This window comes from Ascaphus truei, chromosome 4 (genome assembly GCF_040206685.1).
Source record: "Ascaphus truei isolate aAscTru1 chromosome 4, aAscTru1.hap1, whole genome shotgun sequence".
NCBI classification, from domain to species: domain Eukaryota; kingdom Metazoa; phylum Chordata; class Amphibia; order Anura; family Ascaphidae; genus Ascaphus; species Ascaphus truei.
Window position 1 is genome coordinate 115,721,276 of NC_134486.1, and position 11,286 is coordinate 115,732,561.

Genomic DNA, 11,286 nt, shown 5'->3' on the forward strand with positions numbered 1-11,286 from the left:
AGACAAACACTTCCCTTTTCTGCACTCAGGGGGGCTCGTTACTAGCTCTGTCCTGCTTCAGACAGGGATTATCTACTACCTGGCCGACACCTATCTGGTAACAGGCTTGCCCCTCTTACACCAAGCATTTCTGTGCAATGCACGTGAATACAGTACTTAATTTTGTGTGACTTTGTCATTTGTATTCCACACTGATTTGCAAAGCTTGAACCAAATACTGATGATAAACCCCATTTTCACATTGCTGTACATGCCAGAACTGATCTGTTCCCATGAAAACATAATTCTCACAGTTAATGAATAGGCAGCTATGGTGCTTCTTCAACATGTAGTGAAATTCTCTCTTCTTGAATAGGATTCAGTACCATTGATTTTAATGGAGCCCCTGTGGGGGGCAGACGGCTTCATAGCATATTTTATAGCCTAGGTAGGAAATGTCATTTGCACTCATGATTACTCATTTATTGCAATGGCACATGGAGCTTTGGTCACAAACTAGTATAAGACACCAATAGTTATTCACAAAAATATATATATTTAATACAAAATCACATTGGAATATGATCACAGCAAGAATATCATATGATCACAAAAAATAATTACAGTTATATCAAATACACATAAAACTAATTATACAAGTGCTACTTTACTAAAATAGGATTTTTATCCTCTGGCTTAAACCTTAGAAGAGAAACTCACCATTTTGGACTAACCACACACCCTCTTTAGTCTTAATAAACATTTATTTATTTACGTATAAAACGTAACACATTGAGAGTTACCTCTTTTTTTTCAAGTGTAGCCTCCTGTAAACAGCACGGGCTATATATATCTTTCTCCTACTGTGGTAAGTCCTGTTAAGGGCAGGCGCCAGTAGTAATCATGGGTTTTCCCCCTTCACGCCCTGCTTTCACTTGATAGATGCAGGCCCTTGACTCTGCTGCAGGCATGAGACATAGGGGAGGTCCTGCTGACATCACGAGAGGTGGGGCTGACTCTATTTAGTAGTCAGTTCCTGTGAGTGACAGTGAGTTTGAGAGAGTTCGAGGCCAGTTTGAGTCTGTCCTGGGAGTTGGAGGAGAGGAGTAGGTCGAGCTCTGTCCTGGGAGCAAGAGAGAGAGAGAGAGAGAACTCTGGCCTATTAGAGTGAGAGTGAGCAGAGCTCCAGTGGACCAATGCCCCTCACCCTGATGAGGGGGTGATGGGGAGGATGTACCCCCACCCAGAGGTTACCATCTGTGGTGGGCATTGGGGTATTGAGGCCCCTCACGGACCATCCTGTCGGAGTGCCTCTTGGAGGAAAGGAGAGGAGAAGGCCTGTATACCTTTTAATTGCCTAGTGTGCTGCTGCTGTGTGCTGCCAAGGCTGCTGTGTGCGAGCTAGAGACAATAAAGAGACATTGCTGATTTTACCCGAGACTGTGTGTGATTCTGGAGCATCCACCCTGGGACCAGGGTTATTTCTTCTATAAGGGTCCTACCTCTTATCCCTGGGAAGTTATAGAGGATGGAGGCGCTGCACCACCACTAAAGAATGAGGCAACTACCCCAGAAGCCTGGTCCTGTGTCCCGAACATCATCGCAGGAAGCTCAGGCCCTCCTGTTACCGGCAGGTATGCACCACTCAAGCACGTGTAGCCAGCCCTCACACACCCTAGATATAGCATCTGTGTCTGGGGTGGGGCGGGGGAATATGGGTTACACAAGTATGTCATGGGAACAGAGTTATAACAATACTGTACATGGTTACATTAAATGAACAGAGTTATACAGTCAATTCAAAGACATTTCATGGCCAGTTAGAGTTGGAAAATTGGGTGCAGGGGATAAAAGAGTTGGAGAGTTTCAGATTGAAATAAAGCAATTTTAACACCAAAAAACATCAGCAAACGGCAGCAAACTTCTCACACCCTTTGGCTGCCCTTCAACTGCGCCAAAGGATGTGCACCTCTGGGACAATCCAGATGTTAACTAAAGGGGTTCAGAATGAATCCAGCTGTGATTTCAGTGTCCTTTTGAACTCCACGGCATTAGCATTTTAGAGGGTGGGACTGACGAAACACAGCAGTAAGCAAAACCTAGAGATTAACCCTTAGCATGCTGGTTATGTGTAGAGTGGAGCAGCTCTTGGGGAACCCCATCAGGTGTCCACCTTTGGGTGACGCAGATGTACAGTAGACTGAAGGGGTTCAGAATGAATGCAGCTGTGATGTATGGGATGTATTGCTAATCCAGATGGCCGCCATGTTCCCATCTAACGTCAGGATGTAGGAAACTACGTCATGCGGCAATATGATTCAATTGTGTCATTCACATCGGTACTAAGACTGTTGCCACTAAAGACCCTGATGTGTAAATAGGTGAGCAAATTAACTTATAGTTTCAAAGTAAAGTGAAATAAAGTCTTTGATAAAAATTGACAATACAAGAATGTGATTCATCCAAATTTGAAGAATCTAAAAAAAACCACATTGTATAGTATAATTATACAGTTTATGCAATTACTGTATATCATAGTGCTAATATACACAAAGCAAAAGTTGCACTAAAGTAATTTCCAGATATTTCATAAGGAAAGAATAGTATATGAAAATACACTCCAATTTATCTGTAAAGACTTGTCTGCTGGTCTGCATATCTGTATATCAGAAAACATATAACATACAACTACATACAAACATGAAATTAAAATCTAAAATATTCATCACATATACAATACCAAATATTTAAGGATATTCATATTTATCCCAACCATAAGCCCAGGCAGATGTACAGGCAGTCCTCGGTTATCCGACGCAATGCGTTACTCAAAATGGCGTCGGATAGCGAAGCGTCGTAAAGCGAAACCCGTTTTCCCATAGGAACACTGTTTAAATTAAACGTTCCGTTCCTGAAGGCATTTTTAATGCTAAAATACACAAAATATTTTACTCAAACAATAAGATTATGCTGCACACACATACATTATGATGTAAAGATTCTATTTATTGAATCCAGAACTGTATAATAAAACTGTTAGACATGTTTAAAGGCATAAATATACCACAAAACCTTCACACAGACTGATCTGGATGATTTCTCTGACTGCAGCTTTCTGATTGACATAATGTTGCAACTTTGCAAAGCGTCATAAGAGCGTCGGATAAGCCATTTCGGCGTCGTAAAAATGGCCATAGGGATGCATTGGACAGCGTCGGATAAGCCATCCGTCGTAAAACGAAGCGTCGTAAAACGAGGACTAACTGTACAGTTGTTTCTATATTTCAAACATTCGCAGGTGGCATCAAAGAGAACTAATTTTATATTAATATTATTACTTTTGTTATTATTATTAAAAGTTACAAACACAGAAAGCAGGAAAAATATCCCTCGTCATGTAACCACAGAGGGACATGGAAACCAGTTTGTTAATCCAAAGCCATTCCCTTGACGAATCTATGTCTATTACGTCCCCTTCTTGGTGTAAACTGGTATTTAATAATTTAATACCTTAATTGGCTTACTGTATGTCTACATTCATCAAAATGTCTAGCCACTGGTGATACATTGAACCTATATACTGTATAATAAGACTTTGATGTTCACTAATGTGGTGATTAAAAGTTCTGGTGGTTTCCCAAACATATCTGATGCCACACGTACACTTGAGTAGGTTAACCATGTAATCAGATTGGCAGTTAAAATAGATCGTATTCTGTCCCACTTTGTGGTTATGAGAATTTATCATCTTTAATTATCCAATTACCCTGGTCAATATGGCCCTTCATCCTTTGTTGCTTGGAGAACTTCTTGGGTGAGTATTTCTTACGTTCTTCTAAGGGTATGCAGAATTGTGAGAAATATTACACACAGAGGGAAACACAATTGATCTATAGCAAAACAAATGCCCCAGGAGGGATCAGAAAAAAGCCTCTAGAGCAGTGCACTGTCTACTGATTGTATTGCGCACTTGTATACAATAGGAAATGTAAATATATATGACAACTCCATATATATGGAGTTATATACTGTTATATACATATGCTATATACATCAATGTGCTATATACAGGGTACAAATCAAGAGTCCACAGTGTGCACTCCCCTCCTGACACTGGCCCTAGGTCTGGAGGGTATTGCACACTGAGGACTCTTGAGAGCTCAGCGACTCTAACCGATGGATAATACACTGATACCATTTCCGTGAATATACATGCGCGTCGACATCAGGGTTGCGACTTCACTGTCATACCTCATTCTCCTCTTTTCAGCCGATGGGTCTTTGACCTGGTAACTAGAAGAGAATTGTCTTGTTGTCCATTTTTTGCACTCCACCAACTGGTATGGCGTACACTGGTTCTGGTACTGACTGATGATTCTGTATACCATAGTGACTTCATGGTCCAAGTGTGTGGTAAGTAGATATCATTTTAGAGGGAACTATCCTCAGGTGTGACACTTTTTATATATAGTACAGCACATTATGTGTATTTAACGGAATGTGGCTATTATTCCATCCATAGGGTTATTATGTGACAACCTTCTGATCTTTTTGTCTAGACCCATAAAACAGAACAACTCTTCTAGTATTGTGTCACGCTGTGCTCACCACAAATGCGTGCCCACCTTCTGGGACTTTGTGCCTTTAAGAGGCAGTGTGAGAGGCACGTGCTAAGCGCCATGGGAAGCGGCGGGACCCGTGGCGACAGGAGCGGGAGCGGAGGCAGTGCCAGGAGCCGACACCGGTGAGTGGGGAGCACGCCGAGGGCGACGTGGCTACCCAAGCCTTACATATTGGTTCTGATATGATTGTTACTCTTTGTTACCAATGATTACACTCGAGCAATGTTCCCTTTTAATACACATATTTGCTTGTTATTTCAACTATTATACAATTGTGTTTATTCTGTTAGATTTCTGTTAGACCATTGCCCTATAGCTCTCTGAGTAGCTGAATCATTATCTATTGTGACATCCAGTAAATGTAGTGTCACGGGAGACCAGCAATTATAACACTTTTTACCTTCTTGGATCATCCACTAGGCAAAACAAGGTAGTGAAATAAAATGTAGTTTATTCGGGTAAACCCACGTACACACAAGGAATATACAAAATACAGACAGAATATACAAAATACAGACAGAATACACACTTACTGGGGGTCTGAAGTCAAACACTAGCCTCAAATAGGTGCTGGGTGCCTGCTTCGGAAGGCTTACCCTGACCGGGGCCTCGTCCTGAGCGTCGTGGTTCTCTTTTTGGGTAGAATAACCAACCGCTACGTTCTATTCTGAGAACTTGGACTTCGCGTCTGACTTAGTCTCAGCTATGCAGGCTTTCCTAGCTCCAAAAATGAAGCCGGTTGCTCTGCTATTCAAAACAGAGTAACTTTGGAAAGCCCCCTTTTGCCTCACCAACTCAAGCCTCAGATCGTCTGGTTCTCTGATCGGGAAGTCTCCTTACATACACTCCACTGAGCTATTTCTAGCATGGAAGTCAGACTGGCGACCAATCAGAGCATGGGAGTTTTCCCACCAGCCAATTAGGAGCCGGAGGCTCGCCTGGCTTTAGCCAATCAAAGGAGGGGGCGTGCTTAGGCTCGAAAATCCGGGCGAGCGGGAAATATGAATTGGCCAATGGAAAATGTGCCTACCAGCAGCATCTTCCCCCAGCCAACCCATTGCCACCTGTTGGGCAGACTCCACCAGGTCTGGTAGTTAAAAAGGTGCCCCAGCGGGGTGCCCTTTGTTCTCCTGAACTGGTACTTCGCCCTTCCCCGCTCAACAAATGGTCCTCTCACCTCTGGACATCCGTTCTCTCCTTTGAACTTCGATGTCTATGCAGACATCCCGGCACCTATGTAGATGGCCGGGCTGATTGTATAGAGAATAATACATATGGTATAAAACATACTACACTACTTTATTAAATATATATCTCTTGGGGAACCTTATAAATGTGGGGGGAATGGGTCTGGGACATTTGGGCTTGAAAACCAGTATTCTGAGGGACACTGTGTAGCCCTGGTGTAATTCACCTTGGTACACACAAACCATGCCTGCACGTCAAGGATAATTACGGGACTACCGGTAACTTTGTCCCCCGAACTTCTGCAAACAAGATAAAAACATTTTAACCCAAATGTCCCACCTAAAACTCCCACTCCCCAAGTCTCATGTTTATTGGGAAAGGGGAACAGGTAAAACCAACAAGAGGAAAGATTTTAGATATACATCACAGTGTCCCTGGCTTATGGTGCTACTTTAGCTGTCAGGGACCTATGGATTTCAGGAGTAACCAGTCGGGCTTCACCTTTATTATGAAGACTGGCTACCCCCTACCGTCACACCTTCCCCCACAAGATGAAGGCTCTGTGGCAGTTACCTCATCAGGTGCTCCGCAAGCCTGGATGTCCTGCAGGTTCTTTGGTCACTGGGCATATCTTTTTGGGAGAGCCCATCTGCATTTCCATGTTCACTGCCCTTCTTGTGCTGAATCATAAAGTCAAATTCTTGCAGGGCAAGACTCAAGCGCAGCAGTTTCCCGTTCTCCCCCGACACCCTCTGTAACCAAATGAGTGGGTTGTGATCAGTGATCACTGTAAAGGCTCTGACATAAATGTACTGCTGTAATTTCTTCAGTGCCCACACAATGGCCAAGCACTCCTTCTCAATGGTGACATAGGCAACCTCCCGTGGCAACAGCTTGCGACTCAGGTAGACGATCAGGTGTTCTCCCCCATCCTCGCCTACCTGGCTCAGTACTGCACTAATGCCATATCTTTGTCCCCTGAACTCCTGCAAACAAAATAACTGAATTTCCACCCAAATACCCCATCTAAAACTTACACTCAGGAAGTCTTATATTTCTGGGACAAGGGTAACAGGTAAAACCAAAAAGCAGGGAAAGCTTTGACTTTTATATTGCATGCAACATTACATTGTCCCTGTCTTATCGTGCTACTTAGCTGCCAGGGACCCACAGTTTTCAGGGGTAACAAGTCAGGCTTCATCTTTATTATGTTGACTGGTTACCGCCAACCGTCACATATAGCACCCCAATTTATTTATATTTTTATCCCTGTGTTAAAACATCATAAATTTTATATTTTCATTTTTTTCCTCATTATTATTGATGTATAATTTGCTTTTTTCACTTCCATGGCTGTGAAGTCTTTTGGAGATAGCGCACTTGTATACAATAGAAATGCAAATGTCATGAACGACATACCTGTGAGCACGTGATTTGTATACAGTATGTGACAAGGGTTAATACACACAGCTCTGTATGACTCACTAATCTCCCTGCAGGACCCTAACAATGTGTAATATCTCCCCATCAATCCTTCACAATATAATGTATATCTTAAATTGGTGCAACCACCAAAAATAGGGTCAAGTTTTACTTGCAGACTTTTTGATCCCCATTTACGTACAAAAATATTTTATTAACACACAAAAACATATTGTAGCAGATATGTCTGAAAATGCAGTTACTCTCTTCAAAGCATGCAAAGTTCAATTAAGCCCAAAGCAGTACTTTTACATTTAATACACAAAAGTAGTACAGTGCTTAGTTGCAGACAACAAGGTTGCAAGAAGCTTACAGTATAATATATGCAGACAAAAAAGAGAAACAGACTGAGAAAAAGAAGAGCATTCAAGAAATCCTCCTAACCAATTTACAAAAGTAAAAAATAACGGTTTTGGATTTCAAGGTTGCATTATTGACCTTTGATTAAAATTCATATGCAATACGTCAAATTGCATTATATACATTTTAAGTGTCCATAATTGTGCATGCATAATGTAGATAATTATGATTTTGAATGAAGACCACACAATTATGGTGCCTTTGTTGAAATCAAACAATGTGATTGTATATACAGTATTTTCATTTATCATCAATCATAGACAGTTAATAATTATGACTTTTTAATTATTATATTAGAGTAATCATGGTTATAGATTTCAAAGCTGCGTTATTGGCCTTTTTTTTCCCAATTCATATACAATATGCCAAATTGCATTTATTTACAGTTTCGTTTTTTCAATATGGGGCATATTAGATAATAATGGATTTTAAACAAAAGCCAAACAATAACGTAGCTTTGTTGAAATAAAAGAATGTGATTGATGATAAATGAAAATTAATCCAATCATAGACATGTGGTTAATAATTACGACCACTCTTTAATTATTTATTACATTAGAGTAATAACAGATTTTGATAACAAGTCAGTTTTAGTATTTGTTTTCAATTCATATGCAGAATGCCAAATTGCATCTACTTTCCTTAATCATTAATCAAAGAGCAGTTATATATTTAAATATAACCAAGATAGTGTTTATTCATGTTATCAGTCACAGAGTTAAAAACAACCATTTAGTGTCTATGAATAATTACCTCTATAACACCAAAGAACTGTTATTTATTATAGAGAAAATAAAATGAAAAGTTGTTGGGACAACGCTGTAACATTTTATTTTATGATTTATTCTATTATGTATTCTATTATAATGCTATTTGTATTAATGCTGTATATGTCTAGCATTTTTATATCAGATTACTCAATTTACTAATGTAGCCCTGATAGGTTCTGGCTATTATTCTGTCCTCCTCCTTGCAGTAATGCCTAGTAAGGGTAGGTTTACTAGGAGTAATCATGGGTTTTCCCCACTGTGCAGTGCAGTGAGTCAGAGAAGGTTGACAATGTGAGAATATGATGCAGGGAGCGGGGGGGGGGGGGGGGGAGGTCTGACATAACAGCACTGGGATCTAAGCAGTCATTTTAAGTCAGCATCCATCTTAGGTGCCTCATATTGTCATCCATTTTGGGTTTGTCTGAATGAACAGGGAATGAGAATGGATATTTGAAAGAGATTTTATTTTGCTTCCAATTTTTAAGTGATAGTAAGCTGTTCAGCTAACTACAAAGACCTTGAAGATGGGAGAAAAGCGCAAATGTTATGAAAATAAAAGATAGATAACACACGTCTCGCATTCTGAGGGAGGTTCCCATGAAGTCCCGTATGTAGAAGAAAGGTCACCGGCCTGTATAAGGAATATTAGCTGTCATTTCATTTTTAATATGATCTCATAGTAATGCTATTAACTCAATGTGTTCATATTTATATTTTGTTTATCTTATATGCTTACGTAGTGACGCACACGCAACCTCGTATAGGGGGCGTGGGCTTAGTATTTTTGGTATAAATAGGGCCTGTATGCCAGTATTTCATTGGGAGAGTTTTATTTTGAAACTCTCTCCTGTGTGTGCACACGTACACTGAAATAAACTTATTTGTTATCCTGCAAATGATCCTCAGGTGATGTGTCTTATTTATTCACACCTTTCACAGATGGCACTCCGAATAGGAACCCAGATATACCGGAAGCTGAGCACCTGAAAAAAACACTCCTCGGTCACTCAAACCTGAGCGCTCCTAAGAATCAAGGTAAAAGGCACCTTTTGAGGAAAGCCTGAGTTTAAAAAGTTGTTTTGAGTGATGTGTAGAGAGGTGTGTTTTGGAGGGTGTCTCAATCTGGGTTGACGGGGTTACCTCGCAGTTCAAATAAGTTTATTTGTCTGTTCCTGTATCCATTTTAAAGTGTAATAGTTGTTAAGTTTTATTGGGACTAAGGTGAGAGTCCAGTTAAAGGTTTTGGTGTGTTGGTGATGAAGGTGAGTGTTTGTATGCTTAAGGGATTGTTTTCAGATCGTCCTGGGTTGTGATAAATATTTTTTTTTGTCTCAGCAGGAAGGGTCCCTGATTGTACATTTGCTCTGTCTTGTCATTAACATACCAAGTGAGTCTATTTATGGATATCTGTTTAGAAGGTCTTATCTGTATCCATGTTATAAAGGTATAAGGTTTATCAGGACTAGGTTGGACCCGCTGAAGTAATTCAAGTGTTTTCTTGGGTATAGTTATGGTGAAAAAATATGATTGGGGAACAGTCTCGTGACAGGTCCTTATTTGCATATTTCAGAACAATAACATGCCAAAAGAGTTGTACGCAATCAGCTTGCGCTGATTATTGTATCAGGAGTATTGTACAGGTCAATTAAATGTGATTACTGTAACAGGAGAATAATGGAAAACCAAAGTTCTCCAAATTTGCCGTTAGAGGTTGTGTGTCTGCAGACAAAAATAATAAAGAATGGATACAGAGAACAAGAAGAGACAATATAAATATGTTTTGTTGGCCAATGAAAGTATACATGCAAGTCCAATGAAAATATACATGCAAGTTCAAGTGAAAAAACACATGCAAGTCCCAGTGAAAAACATGCCACCCCAGTGGAAAAAAGTTTGTTTGCAATAAATTACTATGGAAAGAAGGGTGAACCTATGGGCAGCCGCAAAGGTTTTCTTATTCGTAAGAATGCGAACGCAAGGGCTCATAGTGGAACCTTCTAACTTTCAGTAATCCCTGTGTGTTTGTGGCAGTAATTTGTGGAGGAAACAAAGGGAATGTTCTGATGTATGGATTTCACCTTTTCCTTATGTAGCCATGTTGTTAAATGGCCTACAGTTTTCTCTCATGCTGGCAGTAAGCCTGGTAAGTTACAGGGTTGCCAGCATTAATCATGGAGGTTTGACCTCACACCCTGGTGAGGTGTCATATGTATCCAAGGGGAGTGGTAACATGCTCTGAGTCCACCGTTAGTGACATCAGAGATGTGCCAGGTTCCTGAGGTATATAAGGCACAGCACTGTCCAAAGTTAGTGTGTTCTACAAGGTTGAGCAGAGCAGAAGGCCAGAGTGTACTAGTGAAGCAACTAGTGACACTGCTCTAATTGAGGGACCAGCAGCAGCCCGGCTGGCTGGGCCTACACTGTGTCCAGGGACCTGGCACAGGAGGTGATTCCACTTCATTAACAGAGCATACCTTTCAAAGGGAAGTACCAGCCAAGATGAGCAGCTGAGTTGCTGGCTGTGAAGGGCAGCTGGCCCATATCACCAATCAATAAAGATGTCCAGTTCTAAATCAACTCCACTGTGTGAGAATGAAGTTACTCTCCAGCGGAAGGCACCACCAAGAAGGAGTTCCTCATCAGTACCATCTCCCTGCTGATGCAGATATCCTGATGAGGTGGAGGCACTGCACTGTATGTAGGTAGGACTCTAGCACACTACCTCAGCTGCCTGTCTGGGTTGATATCCCCACACAACATCACGCGGGAGACTCAGGAGTCCTGTTGCCAACAGGTGCACCACCAGACACTACCATGTAATGGGGACTGGTTAGACCACAGGGGCCAATATGAGATTGGGTGGGTTGGCCTTAGCCAGAAAATAA

General features: G+C 41.1%; 1 long non-coding RNA gene across 1 annotated transcript; it reads left to right on the plus strand.

Annotated features, from left to right (window-relative positions):
- Positions 1 to 4,308: 4,308 nt before the first annotated feature.
- Positions 4,309 to 9,420, plus strand: LOC142491988 (uncharacterized). Its single transcript, XR_012800637.1, has 3 exons — positions 4,309 to 4,392; positions 4,539 to 4,723; positions 9,341 to 9,420. It is a non-coding gene; the product is annotated as an uncharacterized LOC142491988 (long non-coding RNA).
- The last annotated feature ends 1,866 nt before the right edge of the window (positions 9,421 to 11,286 follow it).